Source organism: Protopterus annectens, chromosome 14.part0 (assembly GCF_019279795.1).
Source record: "Protopterus annectens isolate FY-2018-M chromosome 14.part0, PAN1.0, whole genome shotgun sequence".
NCBI lineage: Eukaryota > Metazoa > Chordata > Ceratodontiformes > Protopteridae > Protopterus > Protopterus annectens.
Window position 1 is genome coordinate 1,092,699,389 of NC_056748.1, and position 22,094 is coordinate 1,092,721,482.

Consider the following 22,094-nt stretch of genomic DNA (forward strand, 5'->3'; position numbering starts at 1 on the left):
ATGGAAGAATGTAGGAGCAGAGAGGAGTCTAGGAAGGTAGTAGGAGTCTAAGGGAATAGCATGGAAGAATGTAGGAGCAGAGAGGAGTCTGGGAAGGTAGTAGGAGTCTAGGGAATAGCATGGAAGAATGTAGGAGCAGAGAGGAGTCTAGGAAGGTAGTAGGAGTCTAAGGGAATAGCATGGAAGAATGTAGGAGCAGAGAGGAGTCTGGGAAGGTAGTAGGAGTCTAGGGAATAGCATGGAAGAATGTAGGAGCAGAGAGGAGTCTGGGAAGGTAGTAGGAGTCTAAGGGAATAGCATGGAAGAATGTAGGAGCAGATAGGAGTCTAGGAAGGTAGTAGGAGTCTAAGGGAATAGCATGGAAGAATGTAGGAGCAGATAGGAGTCTAGGAAGGTAGTAGGAGTCTAGGGAATAGCATGGAAGAATGTAGGAGCAGATAAGAGTCTAGGAAGGTAGTAGGAGTCTAGGGAATAGCATGGAAGAATGTAGGAGCAGAGAGGAGTCTGGGAAGGTAGCAGAAGTGGTGTTGAAAGTAGGTAGGAGTGAGGTAGTTGAAGATGTATTAGAAGTTGAGATGACGTGAGATAGCTGACAGTGTTAGATGAGGGTATGAGAGATGGCTAGTCGTGGGGAGTGAGCAGGGAAAGTCAGAGCCTGCAGAGGAGAGATAGCAATGATCAGACAGTGGAAGGCAGGGTGGCTAGAGGAGGGGAAAGGTAAGAAGAGGAAAGAACGTGGGATTACTAGTCAGGATTGGTGCATAGACATAACCAGTGACCTTTAAAGTGGGTTTTTAGTATAGTTTTGAAGAGAGTACAAGATGGTAATGTGGTTATAGATAGGGGATAGTGTTCCATAACTCTGCTATTGTGCAGGAGAAAAGAGTTTCTCCAGATGAGCTTTTGGCTTTGATTCCTAGAAGTTGTTTTTTGTTGCTGGAGTGTAGTGGTCTGATAGTATGGTAGGGCTGTAGAAGCTTATGAAGGGATGGGACTTTAAGAGGATAGTTTACTATCTTGGGTCAAGAGAGAGTTGATTCAGGTGTAGAAGTTGAGGGAGTTTGAGCCAGACAAGTTCTCTACGTGAGATACAGTGGTGGCTGCAATAGGAAGCTCCAGTGGCAAGTTTAACAATTTTGTTGTAACAAGCCTCAAGTGTGTTTAGGTCTGTTTGTCTGATGTTGGCAAATATAGGAGAGGCATAGAGTAAAGTGGAAATAAGGTGTGAATTGGCAACAGAAATCCTGGCTGTTTTGGTGATGAATTTTTGTTTCTATATATGGCTCCTAGTATTTTGTGAAGTTTTTTTATGGTTAGTGAAATGTGAATGTGTGTTCTGTTGGGGAGATAATGGTATTGTCATTGGCTAGGATATTAAAGTGGGGGTTGGAAAGGTTAGATTTTGTAGGATGGAAAACGAGGAGTTTAGTCTTGTTTGGGTTGAGAATTAACTGGGCATCAGATAGCCAAGTTTCTGCAGTGGAAAATGCTTCCTGGGTGATCTTATGGAGTTCAGGGATTGTTGGGGCTGAGCAGATGAGACAGGAGTCATCTGCATACTGAATAAAAGAGGCCTGTTTGGTGGCTGTGAAAAGATTATTGGTGAAGAGTGATAATAGTAGGGGTCCAAGGATGGATTCCTGGGGAACACCAAGTGTGATAGAAAGTCGAGGCGATAGTTCATTATGCCAAACAATGGAGTGTTGGCGGTCATTTAGATAGCTGTGAAACCAGTCTGTAGCTGATTGGGAAAAGGATAGGTTAGTGAGAACAGAGATTAGTAGTTTGTAAGAGACCATGTCAAAAGCCTTGGATAGATCCGGGAATATGGCAGAGAAGAATAGGCTATCATTTTTATGTTGACAGATAGTGTTAGTGAAAGAGAGCAAGGTGGTAGTAGTGCTGTGGAATGGGCTGAAGCCATGTTGGGTGCTGGAGTGGAGGTTATTAGTTAGGAGGTAGTCCTGGACTTGAGAATGGATGCATCTCTCAAGTATCTTGGAAAGAGGGGAGAGGGTGGCTATGGAATGGTAATTGGTGAGTTCAGTGGAGGAGCCACCTTTATAGAGGGGTATAATGTGGGGTATTTTCCACAGTGTAGGGACATAGCATTCTGATAAGGACTGGTTAATCAAGATACAGACTGGGTAGGCTAGGGCTTTGGCTGCTATTTTAGGTGTTCACAGAGGGGACTATCAGCAGCTAGTTTTGTAGGCTTAAGTTTTAGTAGAAGTTTTTTTTTTATGTTGGAAGTAGGTACTGGATTAAATGAAAAGACAGTGGGCAGAGTACTTGGTGTTGATGTGGGGAGGGGGTTATGTTGTTTAGCCAAAGCTAGTAAGGTTTCAGTGAAGTGCTTGTTGAATGAGGTAGTAATACTGTTGGAGGAGAGGGGAATGGTAGTGTGGGGGGGTCTACTTTACCTGGGTGGAGGAGGAGTTAATGGAGGACCAGAACTGGGAAGAATTTAGGGCAGATTTATATGTTCTTCGTAATGTTCTTCTATATATGTATTCTGTTAATGCATCCCATATATAGATTTCCAAAGTGTCTTCATTTATGTTTAATTCAAGAAATTGTTGCAATTCTTTCATATAACATTTTTTTATGGTCCTTCCATCCTTACTAACCTTCACACTTCACAAAAATCAAAACTTGAACAATGCTATAACAGAGTTGTTAAACTTATAGTAAATAGCTCTTTCAGAACACACCACTGAGAAGCACTGAAAAGCCTAAATTGCCTTATGAACTAACATATACACAGTTTTATATACCTATAAAATTACCCAGAATCCATCTGCCTCATACTTTACATTGCCTTACTCTCCCTGCTTTACTCCCTTCCTTACTTGTATCAATTTCTCTTTAAATATATTATATGCCTGCTTTTCTATCACTTTGTATTACAATTCCTGTTTTTATTATACTAAGTTACCTTTAATTTCTATATAAACTGGCTAAAATTTCTTTTAACTATTTAATCAATGTTATACAACTTGCATCTATTCTTAACCAATATTTCGTATTATGTCTAATTTGATGCAATTATTTCAACTGTATTTGTTTTTTGTATTATTTTCAAAGACTGAAATTATTATCCTTAAAATGTTTTACAATACTTTGGAGTTTTTCTCCCCTGGTGTCCTCTGACAATGGACTCTTACCCAGTCAGACATTTCTGGTAGTCAGATGCCAATATATAAGTACATACATTTTTGAATGCTATGAGGTACCTTAAATGCTTTTGTCCAGAATAATGGGAGTTCCTTAGACCCAAAGTTAAATAATTAAACTAGAAGTCGTGATCCATAAGGCAGTTGCACTTTTTTGTCCTTAACAGGATTATTTTTATTTATTTATTTATTTATTTTTATTTATTTACATTTGTTGACCGGGCTAGTCTAACTGGATACATGTCCATTTTCAGTAGAGGCCCGGGGAGAAACGCTCCAAGCACAGATAGAAAAACATTATTATATAATATTAATATAAAAAAGCTATTGTCAAGTACATATAATAACAGTACTGGAATATTTGTGAAAGAAAAAAAAACAAAAATATTACCTTCTGAAAGACTAATACATTTTAAAAAAGTTATAACAAGTTTTTTTTTTTGTTATTGTTAGTACAGGTAGGAAACATACTACAGTTAGTACAGGTAGGAAACATACTACAGCAAAAAGGACATTGAAAATTTTGAGCAATATAGTACACTGGAGAAGTGAAGTAAAAGGGAGATCAGGAATGAGTAAGTGGAAAATCAGTCAGGGTTCATGCAGGGGCAAAGTCAGTGAGTTTTAAAATGTTCGTTGAGATGTTTTTTTAAAAAGATGTGTGGAAGAGAGAGTAGAAAGTTCACTTGGAAGCTGGTTCCAGGCCTTTCCCACTGTGTTAGTGAAAAGTGAGTCTCCAGCTTTGTTTTTAGATTTAATAGTGGAAACTAGAAGCTTATTGGCTGAGCGAAGAGTTGTAAGGTTTTTGTAAGGGGTAGTCAGATTAGTGAGGATTGGGGTATTATTATGGTGGAAAAGTATCTTTTGGGTTATAGTAAGTTGATGACAGAGTAGTTGGTGCTGCAGTTCTAAGCATCCCAATTGTTTGAGGTTGAGACAGTGGTGGGTTCTGAAAGGGTTGCCAGTAGCAAATCTGGCTATGTTATTATGGCTAGTGGCAAGTTTGTTAAGGTTGTTTTTAGAAAGGTTAGTATAAATGGCAGAAGCATAAAACAGGGTAGAGATCAGATGAGTCTGGTCTATAGTGGTGCTGGCTGTTGGTGTAAGGAAGGGTTTGATTCTATACAGGGAACCTAGTTTTTTATTGACAGATTTTATGGTAGTGTTGATGTGATCGTCATAGCTAAGGTTGTTGTCTATGGTTATGCCCAGGAGACGGATTGTGGTATCAGGGGATATGGTGGTTCCATTGTTAGAGGTTATAGTGAAGAGAAATTGTGGTAATTTTAAAGTAGGAGTAAAGAGTAATCATTTTGTTGTTTTGGGGTTCAGGAGGAGGCAGTGTTGCATGAACCAATTTTCAACAGTATGAAATATAGATTGGGTGAGGGTCTGGAGTGTGGTTGGGGACCTAGCTGAGCAGATTAAAGTAGAATCATCAGCATATTGTATGCAGGTAGCTTGAGGAATTTTAGTATTTAGGTCATTAATAAACATTAAAAAGAGAAGAGGGCCTAGGATAGAGCCTTGAGGTACTCCAAGGTTTACGGGGAGGGAAGTTGAAAGCTTATTGTCCCAAAGGACTGCTTGATGTCAGTTGTCTAAATAGGATTTAAACCAGAGTAATGCCTGTGCATCCAGTGAATGGGCTTTTAATACCTCCATAAGCAGATTATGGTTGATGATATCAAAGGCTTTTGAAAGGTCGATAAACAAAGCGGAGGAGAGTTATTGTTACGATTTTTGTTTATACAGTCAGAAAAGAATAGCAGGGCAGTTGAAGTACTATGGAATGGTCTGAAACCATGTTGGCAGCTGGCAAGTAAATTGTTGTGGAGAAGATGGTCAAGTAGTTGCTGGTGGATGCATTTTTCCATTATTTTAGCTATAGAAGAGAGTAGAGCGATTGGTCTAAATTTGGAAATATCAGTTGATGTCCCACCTTTGTGTAGAGGAATGATGTGAGAGACCTTCCATATAAGAGGGATTTTACTTTCTGAAATAGTTCTATTAATAAGGATAGAAATAGGGTAGGCAATGACTTTAGCTGCAATTTGCAGGTATTCTGCTGGTATACAGTCAGCAGAAGGGGTGCATGGCTTGAGTTTTTGAAGGAGGTTATGAACGAGGAATGTAGGTACTGGTTGTATGTGAAAATAATGAACTAAATTTGTTGTGGTATTAGGTGGGAGGGAGCTAGTGGGTGGTAGAGTATTAGCTAGAGTTTGTATGGCTTCTATAAAGTAGTTGTTAAAGGAATCAGCTATCAGTTTAGGGTTATCATGGGTGATTCCTGATGGGGTGGGAGACTTGGTGTGCCCTGGGTGAAGTAATTTGTTCATAGCTGACCAGAAATGTTGTGGTTTTTGTGGGTTTGTTGGTGGTGAAGGTAAAAGTTTTTTTTTGTCTAGCAGAATTTCTTTTTTGGTGGCATTTCTTAATTGTTTAAAGTAAAGGTGGTCAGAAGGGCTTTTAGAGGCTCTCCACTTGGCCCAGATTTTATTTCTTAGGTGGATTTTTTGCCTAGTTTGTTTTGTGAGCCATGGGGCAGTTTTGGTCTTTATTCGGGATGAGCGATAGGGGGCATGGAAGTCTAGGATTTGAAGGAATCTAGTATTAAAGTAGGTGAGTGCTTCATCAAGTTGAAGATGGAGCAGTGGTGACCAGTCACAGGCCTTCAGTTCTGTTTGGAAGTTCTCAGGGTGAAAGTATTTTTTTGAACGGGAGGTTTTGAAAATAGTAGGATTGGGCCTATGAAGTTTTTGTTTAATTATATAGGTAAGAGCATGGTCACTGATGTCATCTGGAAGGGTTCCTGGTTTATAAGTAGTAGGGAGACTGTTTATGAGAATCCAGTCTAGTATGGTTTCCTTACCACTTTATTTGTGGGTTCTAGTAGGGGTGGTTATCATTGTGTTATTTATTTGACATTTCTTTACCAGGAAAGTCCGATTTGGAATGAGCCAATTTTCAGCAGAGGCCCAGGGAGAAATGCTCCAGATGCATGTCTTTGTAACAGGGGAAGAAACCAGAGCCCCCAGAGGAAACCCACATTAATGCAGGGATGACATGCAGACTACACACAGAAGGTACCCCAGCCAAGAATTGAATCGGAGAACCTCTTGCTGAGAGGCGACAGTGCAAACCGCTGAACCGAGTGTAGTTCTGAATTCCTAGTGCTGTGTTGAGTCCTAGCACTAGCTTGCTAAAAAAAAAAAAGGGAACCATATCCCTAAGTACTACTCCTTACTAATTTCCTTACTTAAGACAGAGATAAGGCATAGTGTGAAGTCCCACAAATCATAGTAAGGACTCTGATGCGAATGTTGGAATTCTCTGCAAAAATCTAGAACTCAGTACACTTAATTGCTAATCAAAAACTCAAAGCAGAGCCATCACACACACACACACACACACACACACACAGACACACACACACACACACACACACACACACACACACACACACACACACACACACACACTTACATGCAAATAAAAACTCACATTAAGAAAAAAAAAAAGCAATTACAGGAATAGTAGTCAAATGGCTGGTCTCTTGATTGTATACCTTAACAGCACTGAAGAAACTGAAACAGATCTAATAGATCTAAATATCCACATATAAAGGGCAAAAATGGTGGTGGGCGGGGGGGGGGGGGCAACCAAGATGTCAAATATAATAACACAGGTTAGAAGACTGCATACACACTATGTTATGAATAGCAAAAAAAAAAAAAAAACTTCAACAAGCTGCAGATTAAAGACATCTGCCGTGAAAAAAATAAGGCAACAAAAGGAACCAAATAAGCAAGCAAGTTACACGCTAAACAACAAAACAGAATAAAAAAGGAAAAATTACTTCAACATTTAGACATTAAAGTGGAGTTTCCTCTCATCAGGAGATGATTCCATGTAACTATTCTTTGAACTATGATCTGCCATGTGTCATCTATTTATTTCTGCAGTACTTTCCAGGGATCATCTTCCATTAGTTCAGGATGCTCTTAATGCTTGTATGCTCATTTAGACCTGGAGAATTACAAGTACTTAAGAAGAAACAACCACTTCACTTGTCTATATTGCAAGGATGAATTGAAATCTCCTCTTTTCTGTGGTGCAATGATTTGTTCTAGCACATGAAAATGGAAAATTGTAAGATGTCTTGACCCAATTACACATCTAAACAAGGTGGTTTGTCCATATTTGCTTCTTATAGTGTAGATGCATTGATTAGTTGTCTGCTAAAATGTTTTTGTAATTTTTTGACAAAACAGAAAGTAGGACAGACCATGCAGCTGGCAGTGCATATTAATTCTGTTGAGTTAATGAAGGTGTACTTGTTACAAATTTAAGTTCAAAAATTTCATGAGGCACATGAAAAGGTTCCACAGCTTACTCCAGAGTTGTGTTGTTGGGTTAGGTTATTGTTTTCTTTTAAATATATACAATTCAGTGTAGCTTTGGTGTATATTAACTTGCATCTCAATAAATGTTATCAAGTCATGTAACTGCAATGTGTATTAATAAGTTCAGGGGCTGCAAGTAACTTGTTGACTGTGTGGCCAGTGAATATTTAGTACATTATGGTAAGCAGGCATCTGTCACCTCCATATGAACAAATAGCTGCTACTGATACCATAAACGCATGTACTTCCTCTACCTTCTATGAGAGTCAGGCGTATGAAGACAGTTTGTGTAATTGGGATTCCTGAATATGGAATTTGAACATTTTCTGTTTTGTGACCATGGAAAGTGTGTGTGTGTGTGTGTGTGTGTGTGTGTGTGTGTGTGTGTGTGTGTGTGTGTGTGTGTGTGTGTGTGTGTGTGTGTGTGTGTGTATCCATATGTATATATCTGTATCTATTAGTCTGACACTATGTTTGAACCTATATATACTAATCTAACAACATCAGGGGCCTTTTTGAGCCTTGTCAAGCATCCTAAATGTATCTGACAATTTTAGGGACCTTAATATTATTCTAAGAGTTATATGTTGGCTAGGGCTTCAGTGGTCAAGTTACAGGCTGCCCCTGTTCACTAGGGACACAGGTGCTACACCAAGGGTAAATTTCCAGTTCCCTATCAACTAGTCCCAAATATGCTTGTATCGAGTTAGGGAAGAAATCTGTTTTACAAGGATAGAAAGCCCAGTTCCACACAATGGGTATTCTCTGATGGGCGTATGCTATTTCATCGAAAACTAATCTTACTCATTTCATCTAAATCAGCAAAATTCAAAGAAAAAAAACAGAAGAAATGTCTTTTGTAAACTGACTTTCTGATCACTGGTATGAGCTTTTTTAAAGATGCATAAGTAATATTGCAGTTTGCGTTATCACCATGTGCTGGATTATGTGAATTGGGGGTGACTTCCAGAGTTTTATCCCTTTCTTCCACTGTAGCATGACCATGGAGTTGTCGTACATAAGTTAGGAAGGAGTCAGGGGATCAGAAGGACTTGTCATCACACAAAAAGCATTTGTTCTGTTTTTTTTTTCTTTGAGTTTTGCTGATTTAACTTATGGCTTTCAATAAATTGAGTTTTTGACAAAAAAACATAACCTGCTCTAATATAAATATATGCATCAGTTGACTGAGTTCTCAGGAACTCAAAATAAGGGCTGCATTTATATAGCCTGAAGGAATAAAATTAAATCACTTCAAGAATAGACTGTGATACACTAGGGGTAATATCCAAACTACCAAAACTGAAAAATCTTGAAGTTGTTAAAGCAAGAAATGTTAATAGTACCTTCCTACCCTAATAAAAGGGGGTTGGCATCATGGTTAATAAGCTTATCTCATAAACAGTTAGTACAGGGTTTGATTCTCACTAAAGGAAATTGGCTAGGCTTAAAATGGTCCACAAGGGCAGCTCACCTATTACTTACCTATGAATTTTAGAACTTTGTCCCAGAGGAATGGAGGATTGTAAAAGTCATCCCTCTGCCTCCTATGAGGGGCGATCAACTGACCATGGGAACTACAGACTGATAAGCTTGACCAGTCTTAACTCCATGGTCTTGGAGAGAATTATCATAGACTTAATCAATAAAGACATAGGAAATCTACAAACATTGCACCAGACCCAATTTGGCTTTGGCAAAGGGATGCCGTGCCAGCTTAGTCTGGTGGACTTTTATAAGAAAGTTACCAGGACCATGGATGAGGGTAAAATATTACACACCACTTATCTAGACCTGGCCAAAGTTTCAATACTATCCCCCACTCAGGGATTACAGACAAACTTACTGTGTTAGGCATAATCCTTTACATTATCAGGTAGATAGTAAACTGGCTCATTGACAGGACACATGTTTCCCGGATAGGCAAATCCACTTTTGAAAAGAAATCTGTTATCAGTGGTATCCCACAGGGCTCAGTGTTGGGACCCTCCTGTTTGGTATATACTTCTCTGAAGTGAAGGCCAATGTTGGGGGCCTCACCAAGTTTGCCAATGACTGCAAGCTAGGAGCAATCACTGAATCCCCAAATGATGTAGACATCCTAAAACAGTCCTAAAAATGACAAACATCAGGTACCCAAATCAGGGGTTGGGAGGGTGACCTAATGGTTAAGGTGTTTGCCTTACACACACAAGGTGCAGGGTTTGAGTCTCAAGATAGGATGTTAAGCTTAAAAAATGGCTCGCTCGCAGAGTTAGCTAGCTACTAATCTATAATCTATGAATAATCTGAGACTAAATGCTAAAAAAATGCAAAATCATATCCGTTGGTAAATCAGATATACCTGCAAATTATAAAATTGATAGTATACTTCTAAAAGTAGACCCAGTAGTGAGGAACCTAGGAACACAGATAGCTAGTAACCTAGACTGTGACCACCAGGTAGCCATGGTAGTAAAAAATCCTTGTGTGTGGCTCAACTTATAAGTAAAGGCATGACATGAAGGTCAAAGAAAGTCACCGTGCCATTGTACCTGGCCCTCTTCAGGTCAATAATCAAGTACAATGTTCCCAGAGGTTTAGCACAAAAAAAAACAAAACAAAAAAAAAAAAACAAAAAGGCAAAACAAAAAAAAAAATACAAAGCATAAGACATGTCTTAATTAGACCAACTAAAGGCCCTATCCCTTTACTCCATCAAATATTATTTATTGAGAGGTGAGTTATGCCTGACATACAAGGCTTTCTCTAATCCATCCTTTACATATTTGCAAGAAAAAACTGTAGGAGTGTTACACATTCCACGGACCTGAACCTTATTTGTGACTTTAACAGAATTTGCTGGAGAGACAGATTCATATCCCAAAGGCTTCATCATATGTGGAATAAACTTCCTATCTTCATAGAACAAAGCATCTTCCTCCCTCTCTTCAAAAAGAATTTGGATAATGGATAGGGAACTGTAAATTCACTCCTGGGGTACTGACCATATCCCTTATGGACAGAGGCAGTCTGTAAAATGACTCAGGGCTTCAACACCCAAAAAATCCACTACCATGATAATACCCCATACCATATCTGAGGAATTAAGATATAATATTGTCATATCCGGGGTATTATTGGCTAGGCTTGTAAAGGCTTTTGCGGCATTAGCCTACTAATAACCTATGAACTATGTGCCTATAAGAATTTTCTTGTGTAGAAAAAATATAATCGATCAAATAAGGTTAAGCAGATATGGATCTCCCCTTCTTGTACCGCCTCATATAATGGTGATTCATGTGAGAACGGTTGTTGCCTGTTCAACCCTGATCTCTCATTCATGCTATAATCTGTGACTGCAATGGAAAAATTCCTCTCTAAAGAGGATTCAAATGTAGCCTGAATTGAATCGTGGCCCATGTGTTCATTATTAGCACTCGGTATATAACTCCTATTGTCTTGATTGGAAAATCTCTTTCCAAAATACATAGGCAGTAGATAAACCTTCGAATAATCACTGTCATCTTGATATCATTTTTTTGTCTTGTCTATTCTTGTTGTTGATAATGTTTTGTCAATATTTTGAAATAAATTATTATATTTAGCCTGGTAAGATGGAAACTCAGTTGTTAGTAATATAAGTTATTAATTCATTAATCTCTTGACATAAAGAATGTTACTCTCCAGTTGTTATCCTTAATCAATATTTTGCACATCTCAATCCTGGCAAATAGCTCCAATAACTTATGGTGGAGAATGGAACCCTCCTGAACACCATTGGAATTTTAGCAAAGGCACGGCCTTGTGGTAACGTGTTGGCAGTACACATTTTCTTAAAAAAGTTATCTAGTTGTAATGTCATGTATTTAAACAATTTCTTCTCTAATAAAGCCATTTGTTGTGGTACAGTCTTTTCAAGATCTTCCTTAAAGAAAAATAATCCACAGGGAAAACGTCAATTTTCTGAGTGCTTTTGTCTTTAATGTATCTTCATCAGATTAAATTGCAGTTTACATGACATGCATTATTTATACATGCTTGTGAGCACTCGTCTGTGTAATATTTTTATTTTTCAATAAAGTATCGATTTTTTAAACAAGCTGTAAGTGCTTGATTACTCTGAAGTCTCAGCTGAGATTAACTACAGTTTGTGTTTCTTTTTTCCTGATTTTAAGGTGGATCACATATCTGTGATATCTGTGTGTGTGGGTGGGTGTGTGAGTGTGTGCCTGTGCCTGTTTGCTGTTGTTTGAGATTTTATTTCATGGTAACTGCACTTGCTGAAATTTCCATTTGCAAGTCTGACCCAGCATTCTTTTTCTACTGGTTAATTACTTCATTTTACAACATGAAGCATTTGAAAAAAAAATGTTTTCTGGTTTGCAATTTCATGTTTCCAAAGTGACCTGACATTTGTGAGGAGACAGCACATCACAAAAACAAATCCACTGTTAACATCCTATGTATTTTGCAGCAGTATTGTTTTATCAGCTATTATCTAAGCAGTGGTGTGTTTTAATGTAAATAATAGCAAATGTTGAAATAAAAATTACACTTACTTATTCTCCATTTGTTAATGGCAGTTCATTTCAATAATTCTTATAATTTTCCTTGCTTTTTTTGTTCATTTGTTTAGTGCCCCAGTATCTGACTATCTTTAGTGCCTTGTCCACAGCCCTATTGATCTATTAATTTCCTGTGAAGTTAGACTCTGCCCAGACACCCAGAAACACCCCACCCCCCACCAAAAAAGGCCTACAACCTATTCATTCCATCATCTTGGCAACATAAGCTGCTATCAGGGTCAGCCTTAGTAATTGAAGGCTCAGTTTGGACCATTTTGCTGGGGCTTCTTATTTGGACTCCTAACTACTAGTTCAGCCTTCCAGCCCTATAAGCTCCCAGACTTAATGTTATGTTGTGTTAGCAATATATGGCATTACTGCATATTAAAATAAAACCATATGTTTATTTATTGGCTTGTATTTTGTCATAAGATATGTTAAAACAAAAGTATACTGTTGGACTCGTAGCTTATCCCCAGATCCAACATCTCCTGTAGATCCTCTCATAGGCTCTCCTTGATACACTCAGGCACACTATAAGGGGCCTGTTTTATGGGCCACTCCAGCACTGTGTCTATCCTGTGCTTAATTAGGAAGGTGCACCCTGGCTTACTAGTAAATATGTTCCCAAACTCCTGTTATACTGCCCAGGTCTCCCAAACTGAGGTAGGGGAGAGCAGCACCTCTCCCATTTTTTCACTTTTCTGTCTCCATGCTTTCCCTTCTTCCCCTCGTCTGACTCATGCTCTGTTCTCTTTCACATTCCATGTACAGCAATACCAAGTATTACAAGTACTTTGTGTGTGTGTGTGTGTGTGTGTGTGTGTGTGTGTGTGTGTGTGTGTGTGTGTGTGTGTGTGTGTGTGTGTGTGTGTGTGTGTGTGTGTGTGTGTGTGCCCTGCAACCTTTACTAGCCTAGCCCATAGGATTACCCTGGCATCGTGCCACCCGACCTTAGTTCCCAGTGCCTCTGTCAAGTAGATCCACTGGAGTGATCCCTGGGGTGAATTTTCTATTTCCCATCCACTCATCAAGATTTCTCTTGAAGAAGGCCAGTAAGGTGCTCCGCTTGACGTGTATGGGAAGTCTATTCCATAGCATGGGCAGTCTCTGGGTTATGAACCTGTCCCTCCAGCACGTTCTGTTGATTGTGGTAATGAGGGTGAGGTCTCTGGAGTGTGTAGTGTGGAGGGATTGGGATTTCTTTAGATGTAGCATTTCTAACAGAGCTGGGTCAGACATGGCTTTGTAAGTCAAGCAGAGATCTCCTCTAAGTAGGCAATATGAGACAGAGAATAGTTTTTTGAGTCTGTCCATATAGGACAAGTGTTTAAGGGCATAGATCCTCTTTGTGAGGTATTTTTGCGGCCTCTCCAGTTGTTGTAGGTGTCTAGTGAGGTACATGCCAAATGGGGCATTGTACTCGATGACTGGCCTAATGAGAGAAGAGTAGAGGGAGACAATGTCCTCTTTCTTCCTGGATGCAAAACCCTTAGTAATGAGATGTGCCACATAGAAGGACTTTCTGACGACATTGGCAATGTGGTGGTCAAAAGAGAGGTTGCTGTCAACATGTGTTCTCAGATCTCTTATGACATCTTCTGCATTCATTTGACTACCATCAATGTGGTAATTCATGGGAAATGGGTTTTTCCCAAAGGGGATGACATCACATTTTTTGGCATTGAGAGTAAGGCCATGGTTCTGACACCAGTCATTGGTCTCAGTGAGGCCTTTCTTTAGGATGTCAACATCACTTAGGGAGTTAATTATGACTCCCAACTTGCAATCGTCTGCAAACTTTGCCAGCCACAGTCCCTTCGTGTTGGCCTGAATTTCAGAGAAGTAGATACCAAACAGGAGAGGACCTAGGACCGAACCCTGTGGGAGTCCACTCATGACTGGTCGACAGTCTGACTTGGAGTCAGCTACTTTCACACTGTGGGTTCTATCTGTGAACCCTTTGCAACCCACCTAGTAATATAGGGGTTGATGCCTAGCTTAGTGAGTTTTTCTATGATTCCTGAATGGGGAATAATATCAAAGCCCTTGGCCATATCAAAATAGGCTGTATGAAACACCTTGCCTTCATCCACAGCTCTGGTGACTGACTCAAAGAAGTCAACCAGGTTGAGCAGGCATGATCTACACTTCACAAAACCAAAATGTGTGGGATCTAGGGTTTAGAGTTTCTTTATATCTTTGTTTATTAGGTCCATGATGATGCATTCCATAGCTTTGCATATCAGACTTGTCAGGCTAATGGGGCAATAGTTCCCAGGGTCTGTAGTCACTCATCCTTTGTGGAGAGGGATGAATGTAGCAATGCGCCATTCAGTAGGGACAAAGCCTGAGGTGAGGCTGTGATTGAACAGGGCACACAGGTGAGATGCCAGTTAACTCTGTAGTTCATGTAGAACACAGCCAGGGATATTGTGAGGCCCCATAGAAGCTGTATTCCTGGCCTTGGACAGTGCTGTTTTAACCTGTGCAGCAGTAATACTGGGTGCCTGGCAGTCTTTAGAATGCCGACCTGAAATGTTGAATCTGGAATGCCAAAAAGTAAACCAAAGTGAAAATGAATGCATCAACAACCATGGTTTGATGTATTTGACATAGCAGGAGGTGATGTCATTCACCTCCTGCTCTGCACATTAACTTACCATTAAACCCTACAGTCAGTGGTACATTAATTCTACTATTTTGCAGGGGAGCTATGCCTCCATGCACCCTCCACACCCCTGGCACATTAAATATACCAACACAGAGATCACACTAAAGTGAGGCAATAGGCTAATTCCCTGTTCCTCACTGAACTGCAATCTCCCTCCACAATGTCAAGCCCAAATGTTCGAATTACACTACCCATTCGCTGTTGTGTAGTCGAAACATTTTGGTTTGACATTCTGCCTACTTGAAAATGGTAAGTTAACCACATGCCAGTTGACCGATGCAGTTTCAAGGTTTTCAGTGTAAACCTCTATAGATATATATATATATCTATTTGGATCCCTCTCACTTTATCAAAGTTCCAAAACTCTGAAGATCATATGGCTGAGACCATATGTCCGAAGTTTTGGAACTCTGAACACTTTCTATTGAGATCGCCGTATAGCGCAGAACTTGGGATTTGCTGTTTTTCTCACTGTAGTGCGATCTCAGAGTTGGTATATTTAAGTAGCAGGGGGTGTGGGGAGTGCAGGGGGGCTTGTCCCCCTGCAAAAAATAAATGTAAGTTGCTTTATTTTATTTTATTGTTTTTTATTCTTGTTTCAAAGTTCCAAAACTTCGGGCATATGGTCTCGAAGTTTTGGAATTTTGATAAAGTAATAGGGATCCATATATATATATATATATATATATATATATATATATATATATATATATGTATGTATGTATGTGGTTCCTCTTCACAAAGTCGAACGGCCTCAATCTCGAAAGTCATATGGTCGAGACCATATGCTCGAAATTGTGCAAGCTCGACTCTGGGAATGGCATACAGCACAGAACAGGAGATTTCCCTTTCTGCACTGTAGTGCGATCACAGATTTGGAATAAATAAGTAGCGGGGGGTGTGGGGAGTGCAGGGGAGCTTGCCCCCCTGCAGAAACACTTTGTTGTGTTACGTTTTTCTGTTTTTCAGCTCCCTTTCATGAAGTCAAGCTTCAGAAATTCGAGCATATGGCTTCAGCCATATGCATTTCAAGTTTCTGAACATTCGACTTTGTGAAGGGGAACTATATATATATATATATATATATATATATATATATATATATATATATATATACATATTTTCTCTCTATAGAAATGTTATACTCTATGATGTTGACAGTGTACAGGTGCTCTTCTTTCTTACTTTACTGACTGAATTCTTGTACCACATCTTACATACTTATGATTGTGCTCATTTATGCTCCTGATTAATCCTGACATAGCTCCCTGCAGACTTGCTTTTGCATTTCACTGTTGCATTGATATTGATGAAAGTTTATTGTTTCTTCGGTTGTATTTCTGCCACGTTGATCCGGAAAATGGTCTAGGTTGATAGAACTCAACCTTGATTAATAAATATTAAATGAATTAAAAATGTATTTCATATAGATGCACAGGTACTTACTAGGCTGTTGATATGTGAAGATCTTAGGAAGTCTAACCTTACATTCTCGTGGTAGTTCTTAGCTCTTATATTTTGTATACAAATAACCAAGAGATGGGCTAAACAAGGATATGTTGGGACATCTATATGCTTACCCTGTCCTTGAGAGATATGCGGTTATGCAGCCATTCATCCAAATTACAGGAAGTGAAGTACTTTGGGTTATGTGGAGTGGAAGGCAGCTCAAGAGAAGCCTGGGAGCTGTTGCAGACAACACTAAAAAGGTGGTATAAGAAGTGAGCTCATTTTGAACAATGAAACCTGGAAAAATCATTTCACTCATCACAGTCACCAGCTCTCACCTCCCATGCCCAATATCCTAAAATGGCAGGAAGTACTGGACAGATGAAAGAGTAGATGCACTTTATAGTTATGAGAAGACTGGAGAGCCAAAAAGAGCAAGAAAAATGTCTAACCTCCATTGTACATTCTGAACTCATATTTCTTCCTTCGCAGGCTTCCAATTACCCACCAGCATATGCTCTGAATGGTTGCGGAGTTCCTTACACAGTTAACTCTCCTACCTTTTTACTGTCAATATGATTCCACAAAGCAGCGCGAAGCTGTTGAACTTCCTCAGAATGTTAGACAGCACTACTTGTAATAATCTCAGGCATCTCCTTATTAATTCCTTAGAAATGACATTGCTTACACACCATCCTACTTATAACTATTTTTAAAAGTTTATTATTGTTTATTTAATTATTTGTCAAACTAGATAACTGGACTAATACATGCACATCTTTTCCAGCTATATCATAGGCCACAAGGGCAACAGTAAGGATTACATGCAGGGATATTTCAGAGTAGTCACAAAGCATCATGTTTTTCACAGCTGGGTGGAAATCAGAATGTCTTATGAAACCCAGGTGGATGTAGGAAACATGCAAAACCCATACAGTTTGCTTAGTTTTCTGTAATATACTTCCCCCCAAAGTCCTCCCCAGTCTAGTCCACCCATGTTCTAGTTTTAAGTTTCTGCCCCACACACACATATTGCATGCAGAGCATTTATAGGTCAGACTGTTTTCCAACTTTCAGCCAACTGAATATTTATTCTTCACACTTCTACCTCTCACCATTCAGAACACACACAGCCTCATGTTTCACTTCTCTTGGACGATTTTTCTCCTGTCTTTGTCTGTAGCTAATACTTCTCTGACATATTGTGGGGTTGGTAATATTCTCTCACAGCACTGTATCTTTTTTTTCAGTGCTTAATAGTGTTTTCTATACTGTCCAAACTAACCATTTCTCAGTTTTTTTTCTTGAAACTTTATTCATTAATAACCAATCATAAGCCCATGACAGAAAGAAAAGCAAACATAAACAGAGTATGTTTCTATTTATCTTCAAATTAAATATGCTCTTCTAATTTTCTGAGACAGTAATTGGAGCAGTACACAAAACCTGATGGTTAATGTGACTAGTTTGAGTTTGAAACATACTCAGCAGTCAGCAACAGCAACTGACTACCGTTGAAATGTGAGCATCTAACACCATGAGCCCGAATAGAGGCATGAAGATGCGGTTACTAATACTAGACTAGCCAACAGAGCAATAAATGTTGCCTGTTTGACTAACGAGGCTTGTAACTAATGCAGGACCTAACCACCAGTTGGAAAATGCCTTGAATTTTGCAAATATTTTGACCACAAAAGGTATAATGACTCTGTCATGGCCTAGTGCAGGGCCACCTGATAGAGCAGGGCCCTAATTGGGCCATATAGGTCCATTTAGCCTAAGGCTGGTCCTGGCTACTAACATTCTAATCCTGGGTATTGCAGGCAAATCTACTGCAGGTGCAGTCATCCAGCCAAGCAAGGGCACCAGTGATGGCCTGGTACTTGCTGTGAAGTTTCCCATTATTCCAGCCAACTCCTGCAGTGACTAGATTTGCTAGCTATACTCAGGTCTTCCACAACAAAGTCAAGGCTTTAGAAAATCTTTGACAACATTACTAATATTAAATGAATAAAATGTGGCAATGTATGCCTGTTCATAGGTTCATAGGTAGGTACTACGCTATTGACCCAGGGGCCTATGCAAGCCAAGCCAATAAGGTTCCCTGGCTTTCGCCACCCAAGAAGGTTATTTTCCTGTGCCCCTGTTGAGAAGAGCCACAGAATTGATCCCTGGGGTGAATTTTCTATTTCCCATCCACTCATCATGATTTCTCTTGAAGAGTGCTAATGAAGAACTCTGCCTAACATAAATAGGTAGCTTGTTCCAGAGTATGGGAAGTCTCTGTGACAGGAATCTATCCCTCTAGCATGTTCTGTTTATTATGGTGACAAGGTTTAGGTCCCTGGAGCATGTAACTTGGAGGGATTGAGATTTCTTTAGGTGTAGCATGTCCAACAGCTCTGGGTTTGACATAGCTTTATATGTTAGGCAGAGATCACCTTGGAGTAGGCAATATGCTACGGAGTAAAGCTGGAGTTTTTTGAGATGGTCAGCATTGGGCATCTGTTTAAGTCATGCAGTCCTCTTTTTGAGGTATTTTTGTGGCCTTTCCAGCTGTTGCAGATGTCTTGTGAGGTACATTCCAAAAGGAGCGTTGTACTGAATAATGGGTCTGATGAGAGCTGAGTAGAAGGGAACAATAACCTCTTTTTTCCTGGATGAGAACCCTTTCATGATGAGATGTGTCATGTAGAAGGATTACCTGACTACTGTGGCAATGTGATTATTAAAGGAGAGACTACTGGCCACCTGAGTCCCAAGGTCTCATCACACATTTGGAGTTAAGTGGACTACTGCCTATGTGGTAGTTCATGGGTACCGTGTTTTTACCAAAGGGGATGACAATGCACTTTTTGGCATTGTGCTTGAGGCCGTGGCTCTGACATCAGGCATCAGTCTCAGTGAGGACCTTCTCTAGGATGCCCACATAATTTGGGGACTCGACTATGGCACCTAATTTGCAGTCATCTGTGAACTTCATCAGTCAGAGGCCTTCTGTGTTAGCCTGTACTTCTGAGAAGTAAATACCAAAGAGGAGAGGACCCAAGACTGAACCCTGTGGTACTTCACTTGTCACAGGTTTCAAGTCAGAATTGGAGTCGGCAACATTTACAGTGTGGGTTCTGTCAGTGAGCCAGTTGGCAACCCATCTTGTGATGTATGGATTTATACCCAGTTTAGTGAGTTTATCTATGATTCCAGAATGGGGGATGGTAAGGTCTAGATAGGTTGTGTGAACTGCCTTACCCTCATCTACGGCTTTGGTGACTGTTTCAAAGAAGTCGATCAGGTTCAGGAGGCATGATCTGCCCTTCATAAACCCAAACTGGATGGGGTCCAGAGTTTGGAGGTTATCAATGTCTTTGTTTATGAGTTATATGATGATACATTCCATGACCTTGTAGACCAGCCTCGTCAGGCTAATAGGGCAATAGTTCTTGGGGACTGTGGTGGCTCCCCATTTGTGGAGTGGTATAACTGTTGCTGTGCACCACTCAGTGGGTACAAAGCCTGATATGATGCTGTAATTGAACATGGTGCTTAGGTGGTAGGGCCAGTTTGTTCTGAAGTTCGTGAAGAACACAGCCTGGGATGTTGTCCAGTCCCATAGATGCTGTGTTCTTGGCTTTGGAGAGTGCAGTTTGTACCTGCACAGTTGCAATTGCAGGGGCACTGCATTCTTCCAGTATGCATATGGGCCCTTTAGGGGGTCAGGGAGGGTAAAGTTGGCACTGAACCTCTCAGCCAGGATGTTGGCGATATCAGTTAGTTCCATAATTTTCATGCCATTGTGCTGTAACTCAGAGCAGATTTGGGTGTTGCCACTGAGATTCTTGACATAGCTATAGAATGCTTTGTGGTTGTCCTTAGAGTCAGTGGCTATCTTGTTTTCATAGCTGGCTTTGGAGGATTTGATGAGGGATCTCAGCTTCTTACTGAGGCTGACTAGTGAGCTCCTCCACTCATGGGATTTTTACTCTCTTTTGCAACAGTTTCTTCCTCCTGTTGTAGAGTTTGTTTATAGCAGAGGACCACCAGATTGGCTTCCTTTTTTGGAGGACAGTGTCTTGGTTCTGCTAGGGATAGTATGATCCATGCACTCATGTAAGTGCATTTGTATAAGATTCGGCAGTCATAAATGTATTATCCATCTGCATGGGTGTTGTGAAGTTTGCCATTTCTGCCTTAAGAAGCATGAAGTTGGCATTGGAGAAATGTTTTACAGTGGTTTCCTTAATGGGGATGGGCACCGGATGTGGATATCTATGGTGATTAGCTTATGATCGGATCTGACCAATGAGGAGTTGAGTTCAGGTGTGGAACACCGGTCACTCATGTTGGTAATGACTAGGTCTAGAATATTATTTCCCCTGGTGGGGATGTGGATAAGTTGATCCAGGGCATTGAGTTTGTGAATTCTTGAAAGCATTGGGTGAAGGAGTTGGTACATGAGTTGTTTTCCCTGTTAATAGTGGGGTAGTTGAAATCTCCCATTATTAGGGTGTTTGGTTGAACCCTAATATTTTCCAGTATATCAAGAAAAGAGGAATGGGAATCCTGGGGCATGGTGAGGGATCTGTTGCAAGCTACAATATGGATTGTAGTTCTGCCCAGAGTTCGTTGTACTTGGATGATTTAGGATGCATTATGTTGGGCAACTAGTCTGCAGGTATGGATATCCTTAATGAATATGGACACACCTCTGTGTTTGGTGTTCCTGTCCTTGTTAGATGGCTGAAAAGATATGATATGAGTTATATGCTGGTAATGCATGGGGTGCTCTCTGGAGCCTTGAACCAGGTTTCAGTCACTGCACAAATATCAATGTTGCCTCAAGTGAGTGCATTTTATAGGTTCATAGGTTCATAGGTAGGTACTAGGCTATTGGCCCTAGGGCCTCTATAAGCCTAGCCAAATGGTACCCTGGCTTTCACCATCTAAGAAAATTATTTTCCTGTGCCACTGTTGAGCAGAGCCACCGAGGTGAATTTCCTATCTCCCATCCAATCATCATGATTTTTCTTGAAGAGTGCTAATTGAGGTTTAAACTTCTACCATTGAGTAACATTACCTTCACTTGTTGCTTGCCTGTATCCATTATGGTGGTGGGATTGTTGCTTGAAACATGCCTAAAAAAAGCACTATAGGGACGGTAACAGCCTTAGCCAGTATCCGAAATCCCAGGGGTGACAGGTGCAGGCTATCTCTGGCAAAGCATCATGGCCTGTCAACCATGTCGTCACAAGCAGACAGATACCGAATCCTCTTAGAATGACATCAGAAGCTTAGCCAATTGTTGAAGTCAATCATTTTGTCCTTGTACTGTGGTATCAATCTGGGCGAAGTTAGGATGCTACTCAGGACTAGGGTCATACCTGCCTGGATTACAAGATCAGAGAGCTCCTCCATGTCTCTTTTCATGTAGTCCATGGAGGTATGTCTCAGGTGGTTCACACCAACATGAACAATGACTGAGTCATATTTGTTCTTGTTGTGGAGTGACCTGAGTGCATATGTTATGTGGCGGATCCTGGCACCTGACAGGCAGCTAACAATAACCTTCTGTTTGTCTAGTCTGGTGAGTGAAACATCAGTGTGCCTGACTATAGAGTCACCTATGACTAATGTGTTAGGCATATTGTTTTCCATTTGGGCTGTGTTTGAGTGGCACACTGAGTCTGAGTGTTATGTGTCATATGGGTTGTGTTGAGGGGTGGAGGTGGTTTGCGTTTCTGCTTTGGAGGTCGCTGTTACTTGGGAAGATTTTTATTGAGATCCTCCGAGAATGTTTTCATGTATCTATGTGTGGGTTTTGTTTGGTGTAGGTGTAGTGTGA